Source organism: Oryctolagus cuniculus, chromosome 9, assembly GCF_964237555.1.
Source record: "Oryctolagus cuniculus chromosome 9, mOryCun1.1, whole genome shotgun sequence".
Taxonomy (NCBI): Eukaryota; Metazoa; Chordata; class Mammalia; order Lagomorpha; family Leporidae; genus Oryctolagus; species Oryctolagus cuniculus.
This window is the reverse complement of record NC_091440.1, coordinates 51,631,870-51,656,044: the sequence shown is the minus strand read 5'-3', so window position 1 is coordinate 51,656,044 and position 24,175 is coordinate 51,631,870. Positions and strand designations below refer to the sequence as shown.

The 24,175-nt window shown below is 38.0% G+C and overlaps 1 long non-coding RNA gene across 1 annotated transcript in view; it reads left to right on the top strand.

Annotated features, from left to right (window-relative positions):
• LOC127492023 (uncharacterized) overlaps positions 1–24,175 on the top strand; it is a 146,298-nt gene that overhangs the window by 115,074 nt on the left and 7,049 nt on the right. Inside the window, exon 2 of the long non-coding RNA XR_011378648.1 lies at positions 23,941–24,068. This is a non-coding gene — a long non-coding RNA (uncharacterized lncRNA). The remainder of the gene's footprint in view (positions 1–23,940; positions 24,069–24,175) is intronic.

Genomic DNA, 24,175 nt, shown 5'->3' with positions numbered 1-24,175 from the left:
GTAAAAGCAAAACAAAACAAAACAAAACATACATTTCAGACCTGTAGTCTTCTAAGTATCTCATAAGAAAAATAATCAAGTGAAGTGGGAGATAGAATTGTGATATATGAAGAATGAGTTAATAAAATTAAAGTTCAAACTCACTACTTTAATCCTTTTAGTATTTTTTGTTCTACTTAATACTATTGGTTGAACTATTTAGTTAACACACAATTATTCTTAGGTATTTAAATATAATTGAAAAGTGATCCCTGTTAAATATAAGAGTGGGAATAAGAGGGAGGAGACATACAATTCAGCACATGCTCAATTGGACTTACCCCTAATGGTAGAGTTAGAAATGTGCCAGGGGATTCCAATTCAATCCCATCAAGGTGGCATGTACCAATACCATCTCACTAGTCAAAGTGATCAGTTTCAGTTCATAATTATCATAATGATAGGATGAAAAGTCAAAGGGAACACATAAACAAAACTAGTGTCTGCTAATACTAACTGATAGAATTGCAAAGGAGAGAACGATCCAACATGGGAAGCAGGATACACAGCAGACTCATAGAATGGCAGATGTCCTAAACAGCACTCTGGCCTCAGAATCAGCCCTTAAGGCATTCGAAGCTCATGAGAGTATTTTAGGCATGGAAAGCCAAGACACTCTGGCAAACAAACAAACAAAAACACCTAAATGAACGATCTCCACGAGTGAGATCCCAGTGGAAAGAACGGGGCCATCAAAGAAGGAGGTACCTTTCTCTGAAGGGAGGAGAGAACTTCCTCTTTGACTATGACCTTGTCTAAATAAGATTGGAGTTGGCGAACTCAAGAGGCTTCCTTAGCCTTGGCTACTCATGACAAGAGCCTCGGGTGACCACTGACGCCATAAACAAGAGTGTCAATTGTTAGATCAACAACAGGAGTCACTGTGCACTTACTCCCCATGTAGGATCTCTGTCCTTAATGGGTTGTACTATGTGAATTAATGGTATAACTACAGTACTTTATACTTTGTGTTTCTGTGTGCGTGCAAACTGTTGAAATCTTTACTTTGTATATACTAAATTGATATTCTGTATATAAAGATAATTGAAAATGAATCTTGATGAAGAATGGGATGGGAGAGGGATTGGGAGATGGGATGGTTGCAGGTGGGAGGGAGGTTATGGGGGGAAAAAGCCGCTATAATCCAAAAGTTGTACTTTGGAAATTTATAGTTATTAAATAAAGTTAAAATTCAATATCCTTATACATGTATAAAATAACTAAAGAAATTACGTGAAATAATACAAGGACCCAACAGTTATTTTTTGTTCTATACGTATAAGAAATATTGAAAACTTCCTTCTCGAAAGATAAACTTTGGGGCCTGGCACATTCGCACAGTGGGCTAAAGCCTCTGCCTGCCTTGCTAGCATTCCATATGGGTGCCGGATGGTCCCTGCTTCTCCTCTTCCAATCTAGCTCTCATTTATGGCCTGAGATAGCAGTGGGAGATGGCCTGAGTGCATGGGCCCCTGCACCCATGTAGGAGACCTGGAGGAAACTCAGGCTCCTGGCTATGGATCGGCTCAGCTCTGGTTGTTGCAGCCATTTGGGGAGTGAACCAGTAGATGGAAAACCTTTCTCTCTGTCTCCCCATCTCTCTGAAACTGTGTCTCTCAATTAATAACTAAAATCTTTTAAAAAGTCCACAAACATTGGATACTCTCCTACTTTTCAAAGAAACTTATCCATGATTTTAAAGATTCATATATTAATACTTGCGTAATAAATAAAATGCTGTTTGATATATAAAATGATTTGAAAAGTAAATATCTTAGTATATTTACATAGAATCTTTGACTTTATTGTGATTCCTGAAGAAGAAACCAGTAGGATTTCATGCAGACCTGAGATCTTTTAATTAATTAATTAATTAATAATTTTTTAAGGAATACAAATTTCATATGTACCACTTTAGGAATATAGTTATTCTTCAGGCATGGAAAGCCAAGACACTCTGGCAAAAGATCTCTGTGAGTGAGATCCCAGTGGAAAGAACAGGTCATCAAAGAAGGAGGTACCTTCTCTGAAGGGAGGAGAGAACCTCCACTTTGACTATGACCTTGTCTAAACAACATAAGAGTCGGAGAACTCAGAGGGCTTCCATAGCCTTGGAAACTCATGACTGGAGCATAGGGAGATTACTGATGCCATAGACAGGAGTGTCAATTGGTAAAGTCAACAACAGGAGTCACTGTGCACTTACTCCTCATGTAGGATCTCTATCCTTAATGTGCTGTACATTGAGATTTAATGCTATAACGAGTACTCAAACAATATATTTCACTTTGTGTTTCTATGGGGGTGCAAACTGTTGAAATCCTTACTTAATGCATACTAAACTGATCCTCTGTAAAAAAAAAAAAAAGAAATTATCAATTCCCAACTTGACTCTCACTGGGATTAAACATGACAATAGGTCTGCTCTGATTTCATCATCATTTAAAAAAAAATCATCTATTATTTTTCACTTTATGTTTCTGTGTGGGAGCAAACTGTTGAAATCCATACTTGATGTATACTAAGCTGATCTTCTGTATATTAAGATAATCAAAAATGAATCTTGATGTGAATGGAAGGGGAGACGGAGTGGGAAAGGGGAGGGTTGTGGGTGGGAGGGACGGTATGGGGGGGAAGCCATTGTAATCCATAAGTCGTACTTTGGAAATTTATATGCATTAAATAAAAATTAAAAAAAAAAGGAATATAGTTATTCTTCCCACCATACCTGCCCTCCCACCCACACTCCCACACTTCCTCTTCCCCCCTACCCAGTACCATTCTCCATTAGGTTCATTTTCATTTAACTTTGTGCACTGAAGACCAACTCTACACTAAGTAAAAATTTCAACAATTTGCACACACACACAACAACTGTTTGAGAACAAGTATCACAGTTAACTCTCCTAATACAACTCACTCCTTGTTGTTGACCTTAGAAGTTCTGCATGAGGAGTTAGTACACAGTGACTCTTGTTGTTAATTTAACACTTAACACTCTTATGTATAATGTAAATGACTACTCAAGGCTCTTGACATGAGCTGCTTGGTTATGGAAGCCTTTTGAATCCACAAACTCTTTCAGTATTTAGACAAGGCCATAAGCAAAGCGAAGTGAAAGTTCTCTCCTCCCTTTAGAGAAATGTACATTGTTTTGAAGATTTATTTATTTATTTGAAAGTCAGAGTTACACAGAGAGAGGAGGAGAGGTAGAGAGAGAGAGAGGTCTTCCATCCACTGGTTCACTCCCCAAATTGCTGCAATAGCCAGAACTGTGCTGATCTGAAGCCAGGAGCCAGGATCCAGAAGCTTCTTCAGAGTCTCCCATGTGGGTACAGGGTCCCAACAACTTAGACCATCTTCTACTGCTTTCCCAGGCCATAGCAGAGAGCTGGAGTATATCCTTTTGTGATGGCCACTTCTTTCCATTGGGATCTCACTCAGAGAGATCCTTAATGTATACTACTGCTTGCCACAGTGTCTTTGGCTTTCCATTCCTGAAATGCTCTCACGAGCTTTTCAGCCAGACCAAGATGCCTTAAGGGCTGATTCTGAGGTCAGAGTGGTGCTTAAAGCAACTGTCATTCTGTGAGTCTGCTGTGTGGACTGCTTTCCATGTTGGAACATTCTCTCCTTTTTAATCCTGTCAGACCTTAGATTTTTAGCTATGAATTTTTTTGTTGTTGACCTTCAATACTTATTGTTGGATTTGTGATACTCAGGAAAAAAATATGCTTTTCCTGAAGGAAGTGAGTTCTGTTTCAGGCAAATTCCCACTCCTTGTCTCAGTTATTCACCAAGATGTAAATAGCTCCAAAACATCACCATTGGTTGCTAAACACTTTGCTATACAACAACTCTATCATCACTTTAGTATAACAGTTGATGAATAACAATTGACAAATGATCCATTACTGTCAAAGGCCAGACTTTCAAATCACTTCTTAGCTGCAGTTATTAAGGACTTTGAAGGTAATCAGTGAAGATACATTCTTTTCTATTGTGTTTATTAGTAACCTACAGTCTTTAGAGATGTGCCAATTATAATTTATCTACTACCTGTTCTGAAACCTGGATAACAAGATAATGCAAGTAATTAGCAAGATTTGCACACTAGAGAGGGATATTATAGTTTCTGACATGTTTAAGCTAACAGTGTGGAATTATATTGATCATGTTCTATTTTTATTCCATTCCCGAGGACAGTAAATAAAATTTTCCTCATCCTGTTCAAATAAAGATGAAGTTCACGGGTACAGTCTAGGTGTGCATGCATATAAACACTCCAAATGAAGTGGAGTTTAGTTTGGATTAGCTTCCCAAAAATCGGGAGTATCAGGAGTGAAAATTTTCATGTAAAGATGAGCTTTGCAAGGAGAATTTCTCCACCTGTCTGCTAAATCTTTGTCTTGACTTTTTTCTCTTCCCATTCCTCCCAGTGTAATTGCTTTTACTTTCTGCTTATGATCCAACAAGAGTAGAATTAGTAATGTTTTAACTATATTGTCCAGATGTTTGAATGATAACTAGATTGAATCTGTACCTTATATACTGTAGGAACTAAATGAATTTTTTTTTTCATTTTCTCCTTTTCATGAATTGAAATCTAAAAATAGAAGTCCATTTCTCTTAAGAGAAATACCTGTTTTTGAGGATAATAGTAGCAATCTCAACTTTTTATGAATGAGCAGAACTCAGACAGTCAAAAGAGTATTTAAAATGATTCTGTTCTTTTGAGTAAGTGTACAGAGAAGCAATGCTCAGAATTAAGTTTTGTGCTGGGGGAACTTGAGTACTTTGTTGCTAGCCAGGATAGTGGGGTCAATTCTTTTCCTTCCAATTTTTCCCCAGCCTAATGAGCACCAAGTGTGGATTTGTTTTATCTTCTCTTTCACAATAAGCAAAACAGTGAAAGCTAATCTGTTAATGATTATTTCTTTCTCTAGATTACTCAAGGAGATTTTATTTTGGTAAGATTTATTTATTTATCTGAAAGGTAGAGTTATAGAGAGAAGAGAGGGAGATCCTCCATCTTCCGGTTCACTGCCCAGATGTCCACATTTGGGTTCTGGCTCAAGCAGAACCAGGTGACAGAAACATCATCTGATTCTCCCATGTGGGTGGCAAGAACCTAAGTACATGTACTATCTTCCACTACTTCTCATGTGCATTAGCAAGAAGCTGAATCAGAAGGGCAGAGTAACCACAATTCCAACCAGAGACTCATATATGAATATATAGGCATCACCAGTATATAGGCATCGTCGGTGATAATTTAACCCACTATATGTAATGTCTACCCCTCTGAGGTGATTTTCATTCTTTCAAATAAGTGGTACCTGTATTACAATTCTCTACTTGCCTGTGTGTTCTCAAGTAGATGGGGTGGGGAGGAGCTTTTATTAAAAATTAGAAAGTGGGGATGGGGCTGTGGTTCAGCAGGTTAACACCCTGGCCTGAAGCGCCAGTATCCCACATGGGTGCAGGTTCGAGATTCAGCTGCTCCACTTCTGATCCAGCTCTCTGCTATGGCCTGGGAAAGCAGTAGAAGTCCTTGGGCCACTGCATCCATGTGGCAGACTGGAAGAAGCTCCTGGCTTCTGGTTTCAGATTGGCACAGCTCTGGCTGGTGTGGCCAATTGGGGAGAGAACCATCAGATGGAAGACCTCTCTCTGCAGCTCTGATTTTCAAATAAATAATTAAAACTTTTTCTAATTTATTTGACAGATATAGTTACAGACAGTGAGAGAGAGAGAGACAGAGTCTTCCTTCCATTGGTTCACTCCCCAAATGGCCGCCATGGCCGGCGCTGCACCAATTCAAAGCCAGGAGCCAGGTGCTTCCTCCTGGTCTCCCAATAAATAAATAAATCTTTAAAAAGTATAAAGTAAGCTAACAAGTGCATGGAACAAGATAGTGGCTGAGTAAGACTCCAATGATTATCTCATGACAGAGATTCAAATTTATGCAGCTTCATGCACCTGTCCACTCTCACAAGAGCTAGAGAAGACAAATGGGAGATGACAGTAGCTCTTTGTAGTATACTAATGACAAACTGCATTGAAGAAAACAGGGAGGAATGAAGTTCCCATGTCACTCTCCACCCATCTCTAAGCAGTGCAGCTTGTGGAGACACTTTTCATGTGAGGGACAGAGGGAATGAAGTCCAGATCTTAGACCTGAAATCCAGGACGAGGCTTACCACAGTAGAACAAAGTGTCATATAGGGTCCCAAAGTATCTGCTCCCAGGCAAATGACTGTGGATAGAGTCTCTGGACCCTGCTTAGGCAGGCAATCAAGGGACCATCTCCACTAGACTTCATCTGGGGTCAGTACAGCAAGATTTCAGCCAGTGGGGAGTAGAACAGGAAGGCTTGTACAGGATTTTGCCTTGGAGCTCTGTGGTTGGCCTGCCACAGTGAGACTTCTTGCCAGACACAGTTCAAAGGCTTTTATCCCCAGACCAGTGTTCACAGATGGAGCCTCTAGATTTGTTTCAGCCTGAGCCAGAAACCTGTGCATTGGTGAAATGGACTTGTATTTCAACTTGCATCAGTATCATCTGCACATGGACCTAGCACTAACCCACAAGAATATGCAAAGCCCTGAGATTCAGGTGCAGTCCAGCTTAGTGTCAGCATTTTCAGTCATTGCATTGCCCTTACTACCTCTCTCAAGTTTGGACCTATAGTGAGGTGCAGGACTTCAGCACTGGAGAGTAGTTCACGAAAGTGAGTATGGCACTGTGTGTTGAAACTTGGCACCAGGCTGGTAAACTCTGACACTGTGCAGAATCTAACTGTCCCCAATTTCATGTCAGTACCTGTGGATGGAGCCTCAATGCAGGCCAGGTAGGGAACTATGATCCCATTTGCTCAACTTCTATTACAATCACATTACCTATGGCTGTTGGCAGTCATCAATAATAATCAAATTAGACCTCTATCTCTCACCATATTCAAAAAATCAACTCAGAATGGATTAAATTCCTAAATATAAGATCTGAAACTAGGAAATTACTAGAATAAGACATAGGGGAAATGTTTCAGGACGTTGCAATGGGCATGGATCTCTTGGATCAGACACCAAAAAACAGGAAACAAAAGCAAAGGTAGACAAATGGGATTTTATCAAACTAAAAAACTTCTGCACAGTGAAGTACGCCATCAACAGAGTGAAAACATTCAAAAGGGAGAACTTATTTACATACTATATAATAAGAGTTAATAAGAATACTAAAAGAATTCAAACAACTGAATTAAAAAACCTGATTAAAAATGGGTACTCTATCTAAACAGACATTTATCAAAGATGTACAAATGACCAACAGGTTTATGAAAAAATGCTCATCAGTCATACCAGGGAAACCACGTCATAGCAAAGCTACAATGAAATATCATCTCACCATAGTTAGATTGGTTATTATAAAAAGAAAGATAGCAGATGTTAGCAAGGATGTGGAGAAAAGGGAACCTTTGTACACTATTGATGGGAATGTAAATTAGTATAAACTTGGTGGAAAACAATATGGAGGATCCTCAAAAAACTGAAAATACTGAAGAAAAAAAAAGAAGAGAGGAGAAAGGGAGAGAGGAAGGGACTATCAATATGTTCTTAGACATGTATTTATAAATTACAATGAATCTGTTAAGAACTAATTAAAAATCAAAATAATTTTTTAAAAACCCTGAAAATACAATTACCATATGATCAACAATCCCACAACTGTGGATATACCAAAAGGATATGAAATTACTGTATCACAGAGAAACCTGCACTCACAAGCTTATTGTAGTTCTATCCACAATATTTAAGACGTAGAAATAAAAGAGTGCTCCATCCACTGATGAATGGATAAGGGAAACACTCTATGTATACACAATGAAATACTACTGAGTCATAAAAATTGTTGAAGTCCTATCATTTGCAGCATGTGTGGAATTAGAATTATTTTAAAATGAAATAAGCTGAGTATGAAAAGCAAATACTGCATAATCTCATATTTAGACTCTACATATGTTTATTTCTTGGAGGTAGAGAATAGAATGATGGGTACCAAATGCTGTAGAATGTAGAGGGGAGCGAGGAATGGGAAAGGTTGATTAATATGTATGGAGTTAAGGTTAGATAGGAAAAAAAGGTTCTGTGGTTCTATTGCACAGTTGGGTGGCTATAGATAATAATTTACTATGTCTTGGTTTTAGAAAAAGTGATAAATATTTGAGGAAGTATATGCACTCTGATTTGACCATTATACAATTTATGCAAGTATTGAAGCATCACATAGTACCCATAATTATATTCAATATTATGTATAAGTTAAAAAAACTAAGAAAAATTTAAATAATGCATTTTCCTAAGGAGAAGAAAAGAAAGCCAAAGTATGCACATCATGTCAAAGAAAAACTAATCTTCACTACTTTCCATCATTTTCTTCAAGAAAGTTTTTCCTAATTTATATGGAGGTTTTAACTTTGCTTTCTTATATATGTATATATTTACTTAAATAATTCGTCTTCTTTTCATTCACAGACTTCACAAGGACATATAAAGTCAACATTTTATGCTCTACACTTTTATATCTTATTGAGTATTTTGAAGTCAGTGTGGCTGCCTTTTAGAACAAAAAAAGATAGTGTTATTTAGAGTTTCTGGTTATGTGTCACTCGAGTGAACTCAATGTGTGCTTTCAAGAAAAAAAGTCTCCTTGCTAAGAGTTATTTATTTATAAATAGAATTAATGGTAATTTCTAGTGTTTTCAAAAGCTTCTTTATTCATATTAAAAATGACTCAATCCTCAGTTGCTTTTTTGCTTATTAACTTGATGTGATGGTTTCTTTATATTTGAAAAAAGTCAAGAAAGATTTGGTTGAGTTTTACAAATGCATGCTACATGAATTTCTGTTCTATTTTTTAGAACAGAGCTGATGCATGTGAACAAAGGGCCTAGTTTTCTTATTTTGAACATAAAAATGAAACAGTTTCTTAACTGAGCATCTGAGTCACTAATTTGTCTATTTGGTAAGTGAAAACATACTTAATAAAATCAAATTCATGAAAAAAGGAGTCCTTCTTTGTTATAATAAATGTTATCAAGTGTAAGCAAATAGGATAAAAAATCACTACTGTTAATTTCTTTGTAATAACATTTTGCCTTCCAAGGGGAATTTATTTGATATAATTTTCATACTACTATTATAAATCAGTGATTTTATATTTCAGTTAATTGCCATACTTTGAAATATTCTTTATTCAGGAAGACTTTGAGAAAAAAAAATCTTCTCTCTGTGTTTCTCTCTCACTGTCTGTAATTCTACCTGTCCAAAAAAAAAAAAAAAAAAAAGTAGGGGTTGGCACTGTGGCTCACTTGGTTAATCCTCTGCCTTTGGCACTGGCATCCCATATAGGCGCTGGGTTCTAGTCCCGGTTGCTGCCCTTCCAGTCCAGCTCTCTGCTGTGGCCCAGGAGAGCAATGGAGGATGGCCCAATTGCTTGGATCCCTGCACCCGAATGGGAAACCAGGAAGAAGAACCTGGCTCCTGGCTTCAGATCAGTACAGCACCGGCCATGGCGGCCATTTGGGGAGTGAACCAACGGGAGGAAGACCTTTCTCTCTTTCTCTCTCACTGTCTGTAACTCTACCTGTCAATTAAATTAAAAAAATCAGCATTTGATAGATATCAAATCTTGAAGGCCTAACATGGTGAGACAAGTTGAGGTACAGAATAAATGAGGCTGACACAGAAGGATCTGGTGGCATCGATATTTTACTTCTTTCATAGTCTATGAAAAAGGGAACAGATCATTAAGAGTTGATAACGTAACTGATTAAAAGTACTTTAATATTCTCCTCACTTTGACCAAACTTTAAACAAGCCTTTGGTCTTTTCTTAGAGCATGTACCCTAGAAAACATAATTGTAAATTATTTCTCTATCTCATTTAGATGTATGTAAGTCTTTTTGGAATTTTCTTGCTAGTTTTACAACCCAATGTCTTTGTCAAGGGCATTGAGTCTATCTCTTTGAAATATAGTCATTAAGGTAGATAGCACCGTCTCCTCAGGGGGTTCAGTGGAAGCAGATCAGAAAACAGAAGATTTAATCACAAAGAAAAATGTTTAAGAATTCATGAAAAATTCTATGTATTTAATACATCCCACCCACCAATTATCATGCTAAAGTCATGTAAATCTTTTCTAAGAGCTACCCTAATGCTTACTAACCATCCCATTTTTTTTTTAATCTGAATTAAGCTTAGAGAAAGTTTCTTGGTTCTCTCTGCTACTGAAATGATCACAAATAAAGTCTTACTTAGATGACTTTGTCAAGTCAATTTTCAATTTTGCATAACCAACTGGCTGCAGAGAGGATTTAATGGATGAAATTAATCCTTCACTCCTTTTTCATTGTGTCATATGGAACTGGGGGTTGGCAAAGGAAAGAGATGCATAGTACTTTTGAGGGCGTTTTATATGTCTCACATCTGGGACAAGTCTTGAGTAAATTTCCCCTTGGTGCCTTTCCATCTCTTCTCTTTCATTTTTCTTCTTTTCTTATATTCATCGCAGAGGAGAGTTGGTAAGAAGTCATGGACTGTTTTCTTTTTTATATTTTATTTATTTAACAGATAGAGTTACAGACAGTGAGAGGGAGAGGCAGAGAGAAAAGTCTTCCATCTGCTGGTTCACTTCCCAGATGGTCAAAATGGCTGGAGCTGAGCACATCCAAAGCCAGGAACCAGGAACTTATACAGGTCTCCCACATGGGTGGAGGGGCCCAAGCACTTGGCCGTCTTCCACTGCTTTCCCAGGCCACTGCAGAGAGCTGGATCAGAAGAGGAGCAGCTGGAACTAAAACAGGCACCCATGTGGGATGCCAGTGCCACAGGCAAGGGATTAACCTACTGCGCCACAGTGTTGGCCCACTTGGAATGCTTTCTGAATGAAGTTATATTTGAGCTAATAAGGAGAGTTGGAATATCAGATGGGAACTAGTTAGGTGATAAGAAACAACTAGTAGAAGGCAGGAAGCAGACTAATAGTGGTAACAGCAATAATAAATAGTTGCAACAATTAGTTAACATCTTTGTCCCAGACTCTATTCTAAATGCCTAATGTTAAGTTATTTATTTATCTATCTATTTATTTATTTATTTACTTGACAGGTAGAGTTTTAGACAGTGAGAGAGAGAGAGACAGAGAGAAAGATCTTCCTTTCTTTGGTTCACTCCCCAAATGGCTGCCATGGCTCGTGCTGCCCCGATCCAAAGCCAGGAGCCAGGTGCTTCTTCCTGGTCTCCCGTGTGGGTGCAGGGGCCCAAGCACTTGGGCCATCCTCCATTGCCTTCCCAGGCCACAGTAGAGAGCTGGACTGGAAGAGAAGCAACCGGGACTAGGGACCAGAACCCAGTGCCCATATGGGATGCTGGCGCCCCAGGCAGAGGATTAACCAAGTGAGCCACCACGGGGCCAGCCCCAAGAAATTTATTTAATTACCATAGCAATACTATGAGGTAGACACATAATTATCCCCATTTTATCCACAAGAAGTTAAGGCATGGGGAAGTTCACGAATTTGCTTAAGTTCCCAAAGCTAATAAATGACAGAAATAGGAGGTTTTTAAGCAAAAACAGCCTGTCTCTCAATATCTGTCTTCTCTCTGGGGATCTAGCTAAATAATGGCTTCCATTGGTGGTATCTTGACCATGAGTTCAAACTGATAAGTTATTTGGTTGTGGCAGGATAGGGTTTGGAGCAGTCTTTGAAAATCATTCTCAAATTTTAAAATCTGATAAATACCTGTAATTTTTGAAGCAAAGACTAGGGCTGATGATAGAATTCATAATGAAATACATTTTATTTACCTGGTGTTTTACAGCATACCAGGATTCTTTCAACTTTATATTTTCTTAAGACTCTACCAATGATATAAAGTTAAAATGTAAAGATTAAAAATTATTTTGATTTTCAAACAAGTTGTATAACATTCCAAAAATATATACCTAATTAGGGGTTGATTCAGGCTTCAGAACCCAATGCCCAATTTTTATTCTTCCTACCAGCTCTTTCAACTGACTAAACAAGACCTTAAGTTTAGAAGAAAAGAGTTACACAAATATTGCACCTAATATCTTGAAAATAACTACTGCTATTAAGCATAAGACCTGCAATTTTGGGTCATTGGCATGTTTATTTATTTGCTTTGAAAAAAGAACTCCAGTCAACAGATTAATATTTGGCAATTGGGAAAAGTCACTGTAACAGCTAATCAAAGAATACTATAGAGAAAGGCATAGCTACTTGTAATTTAATTAGAGAGAGTCAAGATGAAATCAGAGAAAAGAGATTACAGCCCACATTTGAAGAAAACACATGTAAGAGCCAAGAAATCATCATGAACTGGCTTCTAGATTTTCAAAGTGTTTTGGAGACTGCTTCTCTCTTGATACTGATGAAGTCTTTTCTAGTTGAAACTCTGTTTCTTTCTTTGAAAATGTAGATTAGAAATGGCTAAACTGAAACCTTCCATTATAGGAATCAAATTATAATGAGTGACCTTTTGATTGCTATAACCAAGAATATAATACTAGAGGGTAGGATTAAATATTTAGCTGGAGTGAGAAGTCCATACCTGAGAAACATGAGGCAGAAAAAATATTTACCCTCTCTGGTTTGCATATAAAATTAATTTTGCCTCTTTGGGAGGCACTTAAAAAATACATGGTTAGACATATTAGAAAGTTGACAGTTGAAAAGTATAACAAAGAAGGATTAATAGAAATATTAAAGATTGATATAGATATATAATTAGAGGGTTAAATTATTACAAATCAAGTGATAAGCTGTAAAGATGAATTTCATTCAACTGAAATTTTTTACTTTCATTTTTTTGAATGACAGAAATATAGAGACAGAGACAGATCTTTTGCCTGCTGGTTCACTCCCCAAATGTGAGCAAAAGCCAGGACTATAACTTAATCCAGTTCCCCCATGCTGGTGTTAGAGTCAGGATCTGCTGCTTCCCAGGGTGTACATTAGCACAGAAATGGAATGGGCTGCAGAGCTGAGACTTGAACCCAGGTATTCTAATATGGCATGTGAGTGTCCCAAGCTGTGTCTTAACCAATGTGCTATTCACACCAATTTCATTCATTTTTTTTAAATTGTCATCCATGATAGTAGCATTTAAAATATATTTATTAGATTTATTAGTAGAATATCCATAGTGCTTATGGCTCAGTCACTGCTAATCTCTTCAACTTTATCTCCCCTTTTCCTTACACTAACATCAATAAAAACAAACATGGCACCATAATCACATCACTGCTTGCAAGGAGAGGGTATTTTTCATGTGCCAACAATTGTGCACACCTCAATAAAAGGCCATATTTGGGCTGGCATTTTGGTTCAACAGATTAAGTTGCAGCTTGTAGTGGCAAACATTATGTCAGAGTGCTAGTTTGAGTCCTGGCTGCTGTACTTCTGATCCAGCTTCCTACTAGTAAGCCTGGAATGACACTGGAAGATGGACCAAATGCTTGGGCCCCTGCCACCCATGTGGGAGACTTGGATGGAGTTTCTGGCTCCTTGCCCCATCCTGCCTGTTGCAGAATTTTCGGGAGGGAACTAATTGATGGAGATCTCTCCACCCACCCTCATGCCTTTCAAATAAATAAATAAAACTGTTAAAAGGTCGCATTTTATTCAATCTTTATTTTCCCAATGAGTAAAATAGAAGTGACTTAAACTAAATGACACACATAGCAAATTTCAGCTCTAAGTTCACATACAGTTTTTCTGACATCAGAGTCCTCTAGGACCTTCCAAGTATATACAACTATTTATAGTTCTTTGAACAAGTTTCATTATTTCATACCTTACACTCGTTTTTCACTCTGAAGGTACTGGTCTTCCACTGATGGGCCCTAGAACTAAGAAAGAAATCTCATGTGTGTTCTCCTTTGTGAAGTGTTCCCTGATTCAGTGAAGCAGAATTGATGTTGCTTTGCTTCAAATTCATGCTGGTCTTTGTCCAAGCTGCTAATCTTTGCTTAACCCTCCCTCGTGTGGAGGGTTATACACACATCTGTCTGGAACGTAACGAGCATGCAGCATATGCTGTTAAATGAATGAAGGGATAAATGAATGAATACCCTACAACCATAAAACATCATGTTATTATGACAATATAAAGGTGCTAATTTTAACTACACCATATGGTATTAGTGTAGGTAATGATTTCTTCAGAGGAGGAAGTCCCAGAGAAGGGTCAAGGAAAGGATTTATTTACCTTAATAGAGGTTAACTTAATAGCATGATTTTCTTTTACTCTGTTTGTTACAAGAATTCTGTCTGTCACTTCTACTTCTTTCCTCCAAATGTAGTGTCAGTTACTGACTGGGAACATAGACTAATGATAACAGCATTTTAAAATGGAGGAATCAAAAGAATTTTTTAAAAGATTTATTTATTTATTTGAAAGGGCTACACAGAGGGAGGAGAGGGAGAGAGGGAGAGAGGGAGGGGGGTGAGAGAGAGAGAGAGAGAGAGAGAGAGAGAGAGGTCTTTCATCTGCTGGTTCACTCCCCAGATGGCTGCAATGGCCGGAGCTTCGCTGATCCAAAGCCAGAGCCAGGAGCTTCCTCTGGGTCTCCCACGCAGGTGCAGGGGCCCAAGAACTTGTGCCATCTTCCACTGCCCTCCCAGGCCACAGCAGAGAGCTGGATCAGAAGTGGAGCAGCTGGGTCTTGAACCTCCGCCCCTATGGGATGCCAGCACTTCAGGCCAGGTCATTAACCCACTGCACCACAGTGCTGACCCTGGAATCAAAAGAATTTTACAATATTCTATGCATTGGTGCATGACAACAAAATATTTTATATTTGTGACTAATCAGTACCCATTTAGAATTTAAACTTTTGAGCTTGGCTGTAAGAATGCATGAGTTGGTCAAAAAGTAGTCTTCCAGGGAGGAAAAAGCATCCAAAGGGAAGACTTTGGCCCATGAGATTTGCTTCAGGTACAATGTGGAGTATTCTGAAGAGATGGGCAACAATGAAAAGAGAATCACTGTTTGGATTGAGCCTAGTGAGCTCTCTGTTGACTCATGTGAGAGGTTTTTTTTTTTTTTTTTTTTTTTTTTACAGGCAGAGTGGACAGTGAGAGAGAGAGAGACAGAGAGAAAGGTCTTCCTTTGCCATTGGTTCACCCTCCAATGGCCACTGCGGCCGGCGCGCTACAGCCGGCGCACCGCGCTAATCCGAAACCAGGAGCCTGGTACTTATCCTGGTCTCCCATGGGGTGCAGGGCCCAAGCACTTGGGCCATCCTCCACTGCACTCCCTGGCCACAGCAGAGAGCTGGCCTGGAAGAGGGGCAACCGGGACAGAATCTGGCGCCCCGACCGGGACTAGAACCAGGTGTGCCGGCGCTGCAAGGCGGAGGATTAGCCTAGTGAGCCACGGGGCCAGCCATGTGAGAGTTCTAAGAAGCACGAGGGTGGTAAACAGAATTTGAAAAGATTATTTCACTAAAATTTTCCAACTGGAGTCTGCAGGACATTACAGAGATATCTGGAGAGGCAAGCAATGCACTTACATAAAGACAGGAGAGAGTGACAGTGAGCTTCCCTCCTCTTTGGTAGAAAGCATAAGAAGGCTCTTGGTTTTTGTATTTTGATTTGGTTTAGTTTGGTTTGCTTCATCTTTTGTCATTTCAAGGGCTTATAATGTAATCACAGGAAGCAGGAGTAGCCAGCATATTATCATATCATTATCATATTCTCAGTGGAGGAGTTAACGACAACTTTAGTGAAGAGGATTAGTGGACCTCAAGGTCTTTAGTGGGAGTTAAGGTTTCACTCCTGATGAAAGTTACAGCTCATGGGACTGCCTGAAATTTTAGGCTGTATGTGGAAGGGATAATCAAGCTCCTGGATCTTTAAAAATGGGCTCAATAAAAAAAAGGTTAAGCATGAAAGGGGGAACCATGATCTGCGTTTATCATGCCTTTTCTGAGAGTGCCTTTCTGGAAAAAAGCCTAAAGAAAATAGGATGCCACATGGAAGCAGAATGGCTTTGCTTATGTGGGGCAATAGATACTGGAAATAATTGTGTAGGGGATGAGAGGAGGAAATAAAGGCTACAAATTGAGTGATTTAATGATTCTTACCAGAGGCAGATATCTATTGTGATACCACTAATTGCAATGACAGCAGTGCAGGCTGAAGAGACACTATTTACACATTACCCTCCTCCTATTCTGCAAGTACAATTTATTGTTTAATTTCAGACACAGATTATGTTTCTGATTATTTTAGTGCAATCTGTAAACTCAAAGAGCTGCAAATATACTGATATAATAATAATAAAAATAAAGTTTGTGTGAAGAATATCTATTTTAGTAATTTTTAATTGTGTCACTATTTCTTAAAAAAAATTATCAAGGCCTCTCCTCCCTCACTCAAATTTTCTCCCTGCATGCATTCTTTTTCTGCAATGTAAGGAAGTGAAGTGTTCAGATCATAGCATGAAAAGTCACTGTAATAAGCCTTTGGAGGTAGTAGCCACTTCACTTATTTCCAGTGTCTGAGTTCTTTGATGACACATTAAGAGTCAACAAAAGCATTATTGTGTCTTTAGACCTCATGATCCTAACCCTGCTAAATGTGTTGTTTACTTGAGGGCAATCATAGAAATCAATCAAAAATGTAGATGAGAGGACAGAAGCCTCTCAAATTAATTCCATGCTATAATTTTCGACAATCATAGATCCTGTAGTAAAACCTGGATTAAACAAAAATAAATGGCATGTTGCATTCTTAAGAGATTATATTGGAGATGAAGGACTTTCAAGTTCCTGAAGCCTAATGATTCATTCAGTGATTTCTTCTGACTTGAAAGCATCTCAAATTTCTAAGTGCTTTTTTCACTCTTGGATTATCTGCTCTCCTTGGAGGAGGCTAACCTGTTTTGAGTTTTATTTTTTATATTTTGAAAGAAGCGTTCTCAAAAAGGAATAATAGTTTTAGGTAGTTAAGATGATCCGTAAATTGTAATGTTGATTTTTATTATTAAGAGTCAGATGTATTTAATACCTGAAGTGCTAGTTAGAGTAACTGCTTGAGAGTACAAGAATAGCAATCAAGAGCATTATTATTTTTTGCCTTTGGATTAGATACCTGTGTGTTGACAGTGCTTGCTCTTATTCATGTTTCTATATTAGATTTTGTATATTTCAAAATATAGTTCTGGAGAAATATTGATTAAAAGATAGTATTTATGGCAGCTCAATATTTATTTCATGTATATAGTGTTTGATTGTGTTTTCTGTCCTCTATCTTAAATAAATGAAAACTTACTTTTCTTGATACATGTATATGAATTCCAGATAATTTAATACTCATCAAAAAATATACTCTCCAGGGGCCAGTATTGAAGCATAGCAGGGAAGGCCATCGGCTGTGATTCCAGCATCACAAATGGGCTCTGGTTCCTACCCTGGTTCTTTCACTTCCCATCCAGCTCCCAGCTAATGGCTTCTGCTACCCAAGTGGGAGACGTGGATGACACTCCGAGCTTCTAGCTTTGGCTTGGCCCAGCTCTGGCAATTGGGGATTCTGGGGAATGAACCAGCAGATGGAAGACTCCAACCCCATCCTGCCCTCTGACCCCAACTCTGCCCTGTAACTCCAACTTAAAATCAAACAAAAAAATAAAACTTTAAAAAAATAAAAAAATGTAATTTTCGACTTAGAGAAATGTTGACTCTACTGGTCAAATAACGTTATTTTCCTTGGTCATTTGAAAGTTAGTTGCTGATATTACTCCTTATCATCCTGAAAAGCCTAGGGCCTATCCCTAAAAATAAGAACTTTCTCCTACATGGCTACTACACAAGGAACAAGTCAGAAATAAAAATGATAGATGATACCATCTGGTACTCAAACCCCATTCAATGCAGTAGTCATAGCTTTTATAGTAAATTCAGTTTCATGTGTTATATTTGGTTGTCATGTCTCTTTAGATTCCTTCAAACATGTATTGTTCCTTCTTGTTTCTTTGATCTTTAAATATATTAACAATTTCGAAGAATTCAGACCAGTTATTTTGAGGAATGTTCTTCAGTTTGGGATTGTCTAATGTTTCTTTATGATTCAGTTTCAATTTCCCATTTTTGCTGAAGTAATGTTATTCTGTTTGCATCCTGTTACATAATACACAATTTATCTCCTTACTCCAGTCAGGGTAACCTTATTTACTTGCCAAATGTGGTACCTGCCAGATTTTCTTCCCTTTGTTATTCTTATGCATCTTGAGGGAAGATATTTGAGACTATGCAGTTCACTATTTAGTCAATATTCAAATTATTCATTTATTTGTTTCTATCAAAATGCTCATTTGTTTCAGGGAGGGATGGAGGGAAGGGAAGAGGGAGGGAAGGGAGAGAGAGAGAGAGAGAGAGAGAGAGAATGAGAATGAATGAGAATGAATGTGAATATATCCTATTTGTTGGTTCACTCTCCAAATGCCAGCAACATTACTATGTTTACTTCTTCTAATGCTAAAAATTCCCATATTTGTCCAGGTGGAAGTCCATCAGGATGTCTTCTTTGTCCTTTTGTTCTGGGTTCATCTTATGTGCTTTTTCCTTAAACCTGAACCTGGTTATTCTTTCAAGGAGCCCTTGTTTGCCCTTGTGGGTTGGACAGAGCCTCTTACCTGGTGTGCATGCTCATTTCATTCTCCAGGCCCTAAGACCTTGGTCAGGGATACCCCTCTCTCCTTCCACCTATGATCATCCTTAACTCTTCCATGTTCCATCATTCTGTAGATGGCCACTCTCGTTGAGTTTGGATACTTCCTGCTGGGGCTGCACCCTGATTGACAATCTTCTTCATCTCTCTGGGCCCTACCAGTCTACTCAGGACCACTACCTTGAGTACCCTTCCCTCCACAGCGTCCTGCTCTTACCCTTTTTGGCCTCTAAAACCTGGACCATGATGGCTTTCTGTTTCCCATGCTTCTGTGCTGCAGACATCCACTTGATTGGCTCCAACTAAAGATGTTTAGAATAAGTTGAAGAAGAGAGATAACTTTTCACAGATTTAACAGAACAGATTCAAACTTTATCAACTGACTTTCTGAAACCAAAATTAGAAAAAAATCACATCTCCTTATTAATCACAACCTAGAACACAAATCACAGAAGATTCCTCCAAATTCTTAACTACACACGGATGATTCCACTTGTACCTTGCTATCCCAGGTCTCCTCCTCTCTGAGGGAGACACACACATCCAACTGCCTACCTTAAATCTCTCTTTAATGTCTGAAAAGTTTGTCAAAGTGCACACTCCCAGGCATACTCCAGTCTTGCCCGCTTTGGTGTCCTATATCTTTCTCTCAATTAATGGCAATGCTGTGGATCCAGTATTGACATCCAGACACCCACTGATCCAGCTTGCCACCACCTTTTATTTCCTCATCCCTACATTAAGTCTTTGACTACTGTAACAACCTCCAAAGTGTTCTCTTTGCACTTGCTCATCTATTCTCAAACTACAGCAGAGAAATGTTTCCAAAGTGCAGTCAGATTATTTAAGGCATGCTCATGTCTCCTCCCTCCACTGTAGAACACATGAATGGATTTCCATTCCTGTTCGATATATATTATGTAACATAGTATAGCATAGCATAGCATAGCATAATATAATATAATATAATCTGTATATCTGTACATCTATCTATCTATCTAGTTATCTATCTCCTGGAGCTCTAAGCAATATGAGGTCTAACCTCTACCTCCTCAGTATCATCCTGCTCCATCTGTTTTCCCGTTAGTTCTCTGTGCACCAGTCATTCCAATCTTCTTTCCTGTGATTTCTTTGAATGTTTCCTACTATCTCTAACACATAACATTTGCACATGCCATTTCTCTCTGCTTTAATGCTCATTTACCAGGCATACTCCTACTTTTCCTTCAGATCCCAATTTCCTTCGGCCAGTATCCTTGACTGTCTGACACTCTCCTTCACTTCATTTGACATTTCTCTGTTATGATTTATATGTGATCCCATCTGATCACAGCTTGGCATGTATTTGTGTGTGATAGGTGCATCTGCCTAAGCTTTATGACTGCAGGGATGATAGCTATTTATTATTATCATGATTACTTTGTTTACCATTATATGTAAACATGCATGGAGGAAGACTTCAATATATATTTGTTGAAATAATTGCATAAATAAATCACAGTTACTTTACGACAGATAAGAGCCCATGGGAAATTTTCTCCTTCCTCTACATTAGCACTACAGTCCTGAAGATTCCTTTTCAGCATGCTGCTGCTTAACTGATTGTCATTACTAGGATTCTCAAGGCTGGTCTCCTGTTGGAATGTCTTTTTTTTTTTTTTAAAGATTTCTTTATTATTTCAAATAAAGTCAGAGTTACAGAGAGAGAAAGAGAAGGAGAGACCTTCCATCCCCTGAATCACTCCCCAGATGGCTGCAACGGCCAGGCCAAAGCCAGGAACTTCCTTCAGTTCTCCCATGTGGGTAGTAGGTATCCAAGCACTTGGGCCATCTTCTGCTGCTTTTCCCATTATAGCTTATTTCCAATCCAGCAGCTGGATTGGAAGTGGAGCAGCAGAGACAGGAACCAGGGCCCACGTTTGATGCCTGCATCACAGGCAGTGGATTTACCCTCAAAGGTAAAAGGAGAGTGTCATGGAAAAATGAGTATAGATAAATGATATAGTATTTAAAGTTATTATTTATGCAAGCGATCTTCAGTATCTTAGCTGTAAAATGATTATAATAGTCAAACAATATCAAAATAACACCACATGGCCAACAATCTTCATTCAGTATAGAAAAATAGTTAAAATTATTTATTAGAGAAAATAATGCTTCATCTTCATTAATATTTTCATTTTGCAGTGATGTTCAAGATGTAAATAATTCCTTATAGTCTCCTGTCATGATCTTCCACTTGCAAGGCAACACAGACGTGAATGGAAACTATGGTAAGTTTCTTGGAAACTTAGGAGGATATTATTTATGGATATCACAGTCTGACCATTATGAATGTGTATTGGGATCCTTGCTTTTCCTCATTAGTCTATTATTTAAATGTTGGTTGCCATTTGCTGAGAGATTATATCAATGTGATGGGTACTCGGGCCCAGCCTGGGCTGGGATTATGCTATTTGCTAGTTTGTGGGGATGGTTATTATTTTACTTGAAAAAGACCTTTTCATATCTGGCAGGATTTTTCTAGCTTATTTTGTCAGTTATTAGTTCTTCATAATTTCTAAAGGCAAAGGGTATAATCTCAACTCAACATGAGAATTTTTGAGCTCAAAAGAGCCCTCAGAATGTTACAGAATCAAAGCATTTTGCTTTGAGATGGCAAAACCTTGCCTCAGTTTGTTTCACTGATTTTATTTTCATTGTATGAGAAAATATATATTGTTATACTCTGTTACTAAACATTCGGGGAAATATAATTGATTCAATGCTATCAATTTACTCACAAATGATTTTAGCTGCTATAACTGATGTTGGATAAGAAGGATGTCAAATTCTGAAACATCTAGAATTTATATAAAAATAAGCATTTTTATATTCATTCTATTTTAGCCTATATATTTGTATGATTATGATTATTGATTATTCCTTAAAAATAACAGTTGATTCACAAATATTTGATAAATTTCCAGTATGTACAAGGCACTGGTATAATGCCTAAGATATAGAAATAAATGAGATGGAATCTTTTACCTTAAAGAGTCTTACAAACTCAGAGTTCCTATAAATACCATATAGTTCAAATTCTGGGTTAGCCACTTACTACTGTGTCAATTATTTTGCTGAATCCTATTTTACTGTGAAATGGAGATACTAATAATATCCAATTTATAAGATCATAATGAGAGTTAAGTGATACAATTCGCATTAAGCACTTTTCATACTGCTTGAACTATTGTCATTACTCCCTGTATGTCAGCCTTATTGTTGCTATAATTTTCAGAATTATTTACCATCCATAGATTGGAAAGTATCCCAAGGCCCTGAAAAAGGTTTACCTCTTGAGTATGTTTTATTTATTTGAAACACAGAGTGACATAGGCAAACGGCAAAAAAAAGAGAGGAGAGAGAGAATATGGGATGATGCTGGCATTGCAGGCAATGTCTTAACCTGCTGCACCACAGAAGCTGCTCTCAGTTTTTAATTTATTAACTTTTTTTGTACAGTGGGTTAGAGTCAATTGAAGGAGACTAGAATCAACCATAGCAAGTGGGTCTGTCTTTAGATGTTATGGAAAGACCTATCACTCTTCCAAAATCTCATCTAAAGAAAGTATTTGTCATTATATATCAAAATATGATTTAATTATAAATACTACTCGAAATAATAGTTGAGAAAAATCATATCGTATCACAAAATGATATTCTTTCTTTTTGTAGAGCTAATTTTGAAGAGTAAAGGGGGTATGGATAAAGGAAGAGGTGAAAGAAAGGTGAAGGTGTTTACAGAAGAGATGAGGGAATAAGCAGGGCTGTACAGAGGAGTCAGAGACCAGAGAAAAATGGCTGGCACCACTGTGCTCTTTAGAACTACTTCACAGTGCTCTTTAGAACTAACTCGGTGGTCATCAATCACTTGCTCAAATCTTCTTACCCCAAACTCCATCTATGTATTAGCCGACTTAATTGGGACTACTTGCTTATTGCAGATGGTGATTTTTTAGTTGTTGTTTATGTTTTGAATGTTCTCAAGCTGAAATTAATAGAACAGATTTATTAGGAATTGAGTAAAAGATCCACTAAAATTTCTTTTCTCAGTTTAATTAAAATGACATTTTAATGCAAAATGCACATGGAGTTTTGAAAGCCCTGATATGAAAGACTGGTGTCTATACAAATCAGAAAATTATTAAAATAATATTTATTTTATAGGAAACATATCAGAATTTATATAGGTGGGCTGATTTAAGATTTTGTCCATGGATGCAAAACTATGAAATTTTACATTTCTTCTCTGGTTTTTGTTGTTGTTGTTGTTGTTAAAACTACACTGTTCTCGAGGCCAGCGCTGTGGCACAGTGGGTTAATGCCCTGGCCTGAAGCCCCGGCATCCCATATGGGCGCTGGTTCGAGACCTGGCTGCAACACTTCTGATCCACCTCTCTGTTAGGGTTGGGAAAGCAGTAGAAGATGGTCCAAGTTCTTGGGCTCCTGCACCCATGTGGGAGACCTGGAAGAAGCTCCTGGCTCCTGGTCGGATCTGCACAGCTCTGGCCATTAATGGCAGTGAACCATCGGAATGAACATAGGAGTGAAGATATTTCTTTGACATACTAACTTACTTCATTTCCTTTGACTGATTTCATTTCCACCGTGGCGATAGTGCTAGATCACATGGTGGTCCATTTTAAGATAGTTATATGCAGTTGTATAAAGATTCTTTGGCAGCATTTTACTATATTCTGGGAAGCATGGTCATTAAAATCATTGCTTCTAATGTCAGAGAGCCTGAATTTGCATCATGGCCCTCTCATTTGATAGTAGTATGAAATCTGAATTTAGTTTATCATTGTTAAGTGGCCATGAAACAATTTCTATTTTGTAGGATAAAGAGTAAAATGAGATTGTCCATATAAAATGATTGTTGACACAGTTTTTTGACACACTGCTGCATAAGAAATAATGGCTAGAATCTTTAATTCCTGAATAATTTTGTTACTGCTATAGTTACTTACTGAGCTCATACATCTCTCAATTCACTAAAGGTCAGCTGATCTAGGCTGGGTTTTATTAAATGGCTCTGATAATCTTAGACATGTTTTATTGAGAATTTGATTCTGCTTCACACATTTTATATCTTCCCCCAGAAACCAGAGAGCTTGCCTATACTTGATCTTCTCAAGAAGATTGCAGATGTCTAAGAGATAAAGCCTATTGCTCAAGTGAGTCTCAAGACTTTGTTTCCATTCCACTTGACAACATTTCATTAATCAAGGTAATTTGCATGGATGAAATCACAGTCAAAAGTGGTGAATATATTCTCTGCCAGTTTAGTGAGAGAAACTGAAAAGCCATGTAACAAAGGGCTTGCCAACAAAAATA